Source organism: Dioscorea cayenensis, chromosome 15 (genome assembly GCF_009730915.1).
Source record: "Dioscorea cayenensis subsp. rotundata cultivar TDr96_F1 chromosome 15, TDr96_F1_v2_PseudoChromosome.rev07_lg8_w22 25.fasta, whole genome shotgun sequence".
Lineage (NCBI taxonomy): Eukaryota > Viridiplantae > Streptophyta > Magnoliopsida > Dioscoreales > Dioscoreaceae > Dioscorea > Dioscorea cayenensis.
The window spans coordinates 4,365,454-4,373,497 of record NC_052485.1 but is presented as its reverse complement, the minus strand read 5'-3'; positions in this window follow the sequence as shown (position 1 = coordinate 4,373,497).

The following is an 8,044-nucleotide window of genomic DNA, read 5'->3' as shown; positions in this document are numbered from 1 at the left end:
AACCCCTCGGTTCCGCCCTCCCGCACTGCTATTCACATTTCTAAAGCTGATAAGGGCAAAGCTCCCATTTTTCCCGTCGATGTTCCCACTGCCGAGATTTTTGAGCGTAGCTCCGGTCACGGCCATGCGATGAGATCCATGGACATCGGAACTCAGGGAGATACTCTCCTTCCTCCCTCCGATGAACGGCCGATTGCCGGAAATTCTGTGTCCCTGCGAACTAGGAATTCCGTGGTCTCGATGGCCGGAATTTCAGTGGCCCCGCTGTCCCCTCGTGTGATTACCGAGGATGGAGACAAGTTGTTGCCATGCAGTGGCGACGTTGAGGCTGGACTCTCCTCAGCCGTCTCCATGCCTCGTGATAAGGATTCTTCTATCCTCTTTGGCACCATACATGCGTCTCTTCTGCCTCGGGATAATAACTCCCAAGATTCCTGCAAAATCTCGGATGCCAAATCTAAGACTCATGATAGCATCTCTCTCATTGATTCCTCTCCTTGTGATCATCATTCTACCAATTTGCCTATCTCTTGTACTGAGAATGTGCATCGAGATATTCACTCCTCTTCATCCACCGTATCTCACAATCAGGTGCATCGTGATAAGCTTTCAGAAATTATTCCAAATCCCATTCCTAAGGATGATCTGCCTCGAGATATGCTCACCTCTGATCCATCTTCAGATGTTATTTTAATGCCTCAAGATAAGCATCATTCTGATTTATCTAATTCAACTCATGACAATGCTCTCTTGCCTCGTGATGATCATCCTCCATCATCAAATTCTGAATTTGATCAACCTCCTTTAGATGCACCACCTGCATCCACTAATCAGGGGCTACTGCCTCCACATCTCAAACCTCTCCCCCCGGCAATCTCAGTTCCAGACGGTTACAGTTGGATTTTCGTTCTTGGAGGGTGGACCTTGATCCCCAGTACTAACTCTGGAAAATTCTACTCTCTTGAAACCACGCCCCAGAACTCTCCATTAGATGACCACTCAGATGAAGAACTCCTAGACTGGGGTGAGGAGGAGGATATTCTAGAGAATGAATTGGAAGATGTCGATCCCTTCCTTGAAGACGATAATCTCAATCAGTTTGAACATGATCGACCTCCCGCTTTTCAGGGAGATGTCCAGATGAATGATACTATTTCGGACTCATCTGCAGTACATGTTGCGGTGCCTGAAGAAATAAGTACCTTGGAAAATATCCCCAAACAACTCCCCTCTGATATTAAACAAATCAGAAGAAGCGACAGGCCCAAAAAGCCATCTGGACGATGGAATGAAGAAGCTGGATTTGTCCCCCTCCCTCCACGCTCCTCCAAGAAAAAAATACCTGTTGATCCTAGAGAAGGTATGCCTAATCCCTCTAATTCTGTATTTTCTTCTTGGACTGATGCTCAAATCCTTAATTACAGTTATTCTTGTGGCATTAAATTCTTAGGATCACCTACTCATAAATCTAAATGCATAGATAAAATTCGCTCTCTTGAAGCAGAAAGAGCTTCCAAGGCTCCTCAGTCCCCCGGATCTCCCTCGAGATCTAATCACTAGACCATAATTGTTTCCCATGAAAATTTTAGGTTGGAATGTTAGAGGTCTTGGCAGACCCTCTAAATGCCACCTTGTCAAAGATGTTATTTTCAATTCCCATGTAGACATTAATTATTTGCCTTCAAGAAACTAAACTTCAAGAGCTCCATCGTTCTTACTGGAGATTATTTGGTGGCAAACGTTTTGATTCTTTCGAATATTTACCGGCTCAAGGTATTGCTGGAGGCATTATCCTTGCTTGGGATAGTTCTCAAATCCTTGGTACTTTAATCCATCTGGGATCCTTTACCATCTCCATTAATTTTTCCAATCGATTTAACAATTCTATTTGGGCTTGCACAAGTGTTTACGGTCCAAATTCCCACTCCATTAGAATTGACTTTTGGAATGAACTTAGACTTTTAAGAAATCTCATCTCCATCCCTTGGGTTATCTGTGGAGACTTCAACACCGTGTTTTCTTTTGAAGACAAAAATAATAATCTATTTAATCCAAGAGATATCTCTACATCTCAAAACCTACTAAGTGAACTTGACCTTATTGATCCACCTATTAGTGGGAGAAGATTTACTTGGACCAATGGTCAATCTAATCCCATCTGGGTCCGACTTGATCGTTTCCTTTATTCCCACAACTGGATCACTTTATTTCCCAGATCTTCTCAACTGGTCCTCCCCAGATTTGGCTCGGACCATTCTCCCATTTGCCTTGACTTTGGAGATCACTCTTCGCGTCCCCGATCCTTTAAGTTTGAGAAATTTTGGTACAGTGATCCCAAACTTGTCTCTCTTATTCAAGATTGGTGGGCAGAATCGAACCCTGTGGGTTGTGGTGCCTTCATTTTCTCTAAAAAACTTGCTTATATGAAATCCAAGCTTCGCTTTTGGGCCAAGAACACCTTTGGTGCTTCCAAACTACTTACATCCAGCCTCCTCTCTGAACTTAATGCCATTGACGTCATTGGTGAATGTAGACCCCTCTCTGAGGACGAATCCTCCCGACTCTCCCAGATTCGATCTGAGCTCTATACTATCCTAAATCAGGAGGAAATCCTTTGGAAGCAACGTTCTAGAATCACTTGGCTCAAAGAAGGGGATTCAAATACTAAATTTTTTTATCATGTCGCAAATATCAGGAGAAATTTAAACTTTATCCCTAGCATCTTTCATAATGATCATTGGATTGATGGAAATGAGCAAATTGGTAGGATCTTTACTGATCACTACCATTCTCTCTTTGGCTCTCCTTATCCAAACAGATTCATCCTTGACTGGCACTTCCTTTTTTATTATAAAGAAAGAGTTGACCTTTCCCATCTTGATTCACCTTTCACTCTTGTTGAAATTAAACAAGCTGTTTTTGATCTCAACCCTGACAAAGCTCCTGGACCGGATGGTTTCCCTATTCTCTTTTTTCAAAATCACTGGACCCTCCTTCAGGATCCTATTGTTAATTTATGCAATGACTTTTTTGCGGGCTCTATCAATCTTGAGCGTATTAACTGGATCAACATCGTTCTTATCGCAAAAAATAACGCACCAGGAAATGTTGCTGATTTTAGACCCATCAGTCTTATCAACTCTACCTGTAAAATTATTTCTAAGATTCTCGTTAATTGGCTTAGCAAAGTAATTAGTAATCTGGTGGACGATTCTCAATCTGGCTTCATTAAAGGAAGATGCATCACGGAAAACATTGTTGGAGCCCAAGAAACTATTTTTAATTTGCAGAAACGAAAAAGCCTTGGTTACGCCTTCAAAGTGGACTTTGCTAAAGCTTTTGATTCCCTTGACTGGAACTTTCTCTTTGATATTCTTGCAGTTAGAGGATTTGGGCCTAAATGGATCTCTTGGATTCATACTATCCTTAGCACTGCCAAGATTCAGTTCCTCATTAATGGTACCACTCAAGGCTATGTCAAATGCAAAAGAGGTTTGAGGCAAGGAGATCCTCTTTCCCCCTTACTCTTTGCCCTCGTTGCTGATGCCCTGAGTGCAATGTTCTTTCATGCACTAAGATCCATAGTCCTTGTGGGCGTACCTTTAAATCAATCGGTTAATTTTTGTCACTTTCAATACGCTGATGACTTCTTAATCTTCACTGCTGGAGGTCAAGAAGATCTTCTTATCATTAAATTAATTCTTTATCTTTTTTAGGGGTCTTCTGGCTTATCCATAAATTACTCAAAAAAGTTGCTTGTACTCTACAAACTACGGATTCCAACCACACCACTCTTCTGCCAGAATCCTAAACTGCTCCAGAAATTGCCTACCAATAACTTATTTAGAGATTCCTCTTTCTGGCCGTAGACCAAGGCGTATTGACTGGGCAAAACTCACTGGCATGGTCCGATCTAGACTCACATCTTGGAAAGCAAATTACTTATCCCTTGGTGGACGCTTAACCCTTGTGAACTCTGTTCTCTCCACCATTCCAGTTTACTGGATGTCTGTCTTTAAGCTTCCTATTTGGGTGATCAAAGAAATAGATCGAATCCGAAAGGATTTTCTTTGGAAGGGCCCTGACCTGGGCCCTAAAGGAATTAGGCTGATTGCCTGGAATAGGATTACTAGACCACGCGACATGGGAGGCTGGGGTATTCTCAACCTTCAGGAATTTAATAAAGCTTTACTTGGGAAGTGGTGGTGGAAATTATCTTGCAATCTTAACTGTGGGTGGGTTAAAATCATTCAATCTAACTACTCTCTCACCGGTTCTAACGGTTTGTTGTACCACACTCCTCCTAAAAATAAATCCTTCTTTTGGGCCGGAGTGACCTCCACTTTACTACCCTTTCGATCTTGCCTAAACAAAACTATCAGAAGTGGTTCTAACACATCTCTTTGGTTTGATCGTTGGCACGCTGGGCTTGTTCTTAAAGATATCTGGCCAATTCTCTTCTCGCAATGTACTTTCCCTGGGATAACCATAAGGCAATTTTCTCAACTTCTTAATAATCTTGAGATGTTATTCCCTTCTGTCACTCGTGACTTGTTATCTCCTATTCTGGAAATTATCCCTGATTGCTCCCCTAATCAAGATGACACTCCTACCTGGGCTCTTGAAAAAAATGGAATTTTCACGGTCAAATCCTTTTACAAATTCCTTATTGATGGTGGCTTGCGCAGCTCACATCACTCTCTCTTTTGGAAAATTCGTTGCCCTAGGAAAATTATTCTTTTCTGTTGGCTTGCAGGGGAAGACAAAATTCTTACTCTCACAAATCTTTTCAAGATTGGGTGTAATACTCTAAATTCCTCAGATACCTGTGTCCTTTGTCATAATGCCTCTGAAAGCCTGAATCACCTTTTCCTAAACTGTGATTTTTCTAAGCGTATTTGGGCTTTTTTACACTCAGGCCTTAGACTTAAATTCTTCACCTCAATCTATCACCTTGCTGTGGAACTCTTGGATTTCTACCCTCACCTCAGAGCTTCGTATCCTCTGGGATCTTATCTCCCGTGCAATCCTGTGGAACATTTGGATCGAACGAAATTCGCGTATTTTTCACTTGAATGCGTTATCGCCTTACAATATTATGTTTAAAAGTGCTAATATGCTTCTTTCTTGGTTCTCAACCGCCGCTGAAAGCCATCAGCAATCCTTCAATGATGCTTCACAGAAGATCAAGCGCTCACTCAACTTTCTCAGCACTAGAGCCCCAAATCCTGTTGGCGACTCTGACCCTGATGCTGCACAGGAGTAGTTGCTTCTGATGTCTTTCTAGGAAGGCCTGAGATGCCAGACGGTGTCTTCCGCCTACTTAGATTTTTCTCCTTGTCTTTTTACCTACTTTGCTGTATGTCGTCTCTCCTCACTCCTGGTGATAGGAGTTTCCTACTTTGTACTGTCTTTCCCTTGTCAATAAAGCTGTGGTTTATCCACATTTATTTCAAAAAAAAAAAAAAGAATCAAGATCTACATATGTTCTCATTCATCATGATAAAATGCAGCAAAATAATACATTTTCTTTTAGAAAAAAAACAACAACAACAGTTTCATTTCACTTATTTACTTTTTTGGTGACTATCTTGGCTGTGGAGCAGTCAATATTATTTCACTGTAACCTGGAGAAGGTTCAATTGGGTTCTGAATTGGTGGAAGAGGCTTTCTTTCACAAGATAAATACCTGCTAGAACCATTACCAACTCCTCCTATTCCTATGCTTTCAATTGATCTCATATACTCCGCGACATTGTTTTCGATGATCAGAGCATCTTCAAGCTCTCTCACAATGTCGGTCATATTCGGTCTGTAAGTAGAGAAAGGTTCTAGGCATGGTAGCCACCTTTTATACATGGATCCACAATTTCGTCGATTCTTGATTCTCTGATAAATAATTTTGCTTGCAATCAATCATATGCCATCAATCTAAAATCAATGCAATAAAATTGCATGAAAGATATATAAGTGGACGATAAAACCATAGTCTCATGTGACAGATGAGTGCTTGTGGTTGCAAGCAAAGCAAGGGTGTTCTTCACAGAAGCTAATGCGGAAGGAGTTATTTAATAGTTTTCACCAAATTTGAATGTCTGCAGTAAAAGAAATTATTTCTAATAGCTTGATGCAGCATGTTATCAAGAAAGAAAGAGAATGGTTCTAACATAAATGAATACATTTCTCAATTCTCATTCAATTTAATGAAAGCAGGTTCTAAATATAAAATGGAGAAACAATCAACAAAGTTCAGAGCATCAGGAGAATTTAGAAAATTCAATGACATGTTGATACATGCTGTTCTCTTTGCCTTTTCTTTAGGTTTCCACAGAAGGAAGCTTTGAATCTATTATTTCTCTTTTTAAGAGTGGATTGAGTTCTGGTAATGTTGATGGCAAACAATAACAACAAAGAATTCAATCCATATAAATGTTAAGCTCAGTGATTTTAAAATCAAGGAGAAGCATCAAGAAGAAAACCAAAGAGCTTAAGTTCATAACATATCCGGTATTTTGGTAAGTTGTACCGGATAGGGTTTATATATATTTATGTAAATATGTAACCCTAACTAATTTTCTAATAAAAGAATCGACAGTTGCTCCGCTCCCGAGAATATAGACATACTCAGCCGAATCTTGTTAAATCTCGTGTGATTTGGCATAAGTAGAAAAACAATCGGTTCATGATTTTCACCATAACCATTAGAGGCCGTTTGGTTAGTGATAATGACATATTACCACATAACGAGATTACTATGGTAATATGAGTGTGAATGTTATATGGATGGGAATATTGCGGTAATTTAATATAACCATGTTTGGTTGGGAACTCTTATTACCGGGAATAGTTCATTACTGTGTTTGGTTGTCATGGTAGTCAATTTGTTAAAATATAAAAAGTTATAAGATTACCAATCCAAAATAGACACCAAATTTGGTGGTGATAGGATAACCACTTTTTTGGTAATATTTATAAGTTGGTAATATGATATTATCATCCACATTACCACCGGTGCAATGCCAAACGTGATAATATTTTCAGATTAACACGTAACACATGGTAATCTTTTTATATTATCGCGAACCAAACGGTCACTTAAAGATTGTAAGATGGACCCTAAAGTGGAGGTCTCGTACATTCACCACTCAAACAAACAAACAAAAATGTTTTTTTTAAACCCAAAGTACGACAATTTTGTTCATTTTAGCTTTCCATTCAATAATATCTGCTAGTTTCAATAATATCTGCTAGTTCTGTTCACGCCAGCATGTTATTCTATCATGACATCTGATTTTGATGTGGCTGCGCACATCCAGCACTTTGACAGGACAGACTCCATTCGATGGACGGGTAAGATGAACAAAATCTGCTGGTTTGAGGCCTAAAATGAATTATTTTTTGCTGAGTAGCAAAGTGCAACAAAAAAAAAAAAAACTTTTCGAATTGGCTGAATGCACAGTAATTATTATGATATTATCTCAATCAAGGAAAATGTGATATATGAGCAACTAATAGTCCCACATAACTGAAATTGATATATTGATATATATGTATACTAATATATTTGCTTTGGTCCCAAACTTTTGGGTTGAATTGAACTCCCATGATGTGTGGTCTATATCACAAATTAAAAAAATAATAATAATAATTACCCCTTCCACACTGCTCCGTTAAACAAAACGAAGCATAAAAAAAATTTTAAACTCTCAATCCCCAACCATACCAAACAAGACTTTCTTATTAAAACGCAGTTATTTTTTAATTTAAACGTGATAAAATAAAATAAGAACCGCAAAATAAAATAAGTTCACACAGACAACTTTAACAAGGGCCGTACCCATCAAGCAGAAACATGACTAAAGAAACATAGAAATATTCAAATGAAAATTTTGCTATGCTCGCAAAAATGAGAGGAATATTCAAAAGAAACAAGCCATGTGTAACAATTTTATCACAGAAAGCTGGTGACAGCATGAACCTGCAAAAAGCCACCCGTAAAAACGATGGAATACACAATTTAATTACAGGGGAAATTGATAAAAAC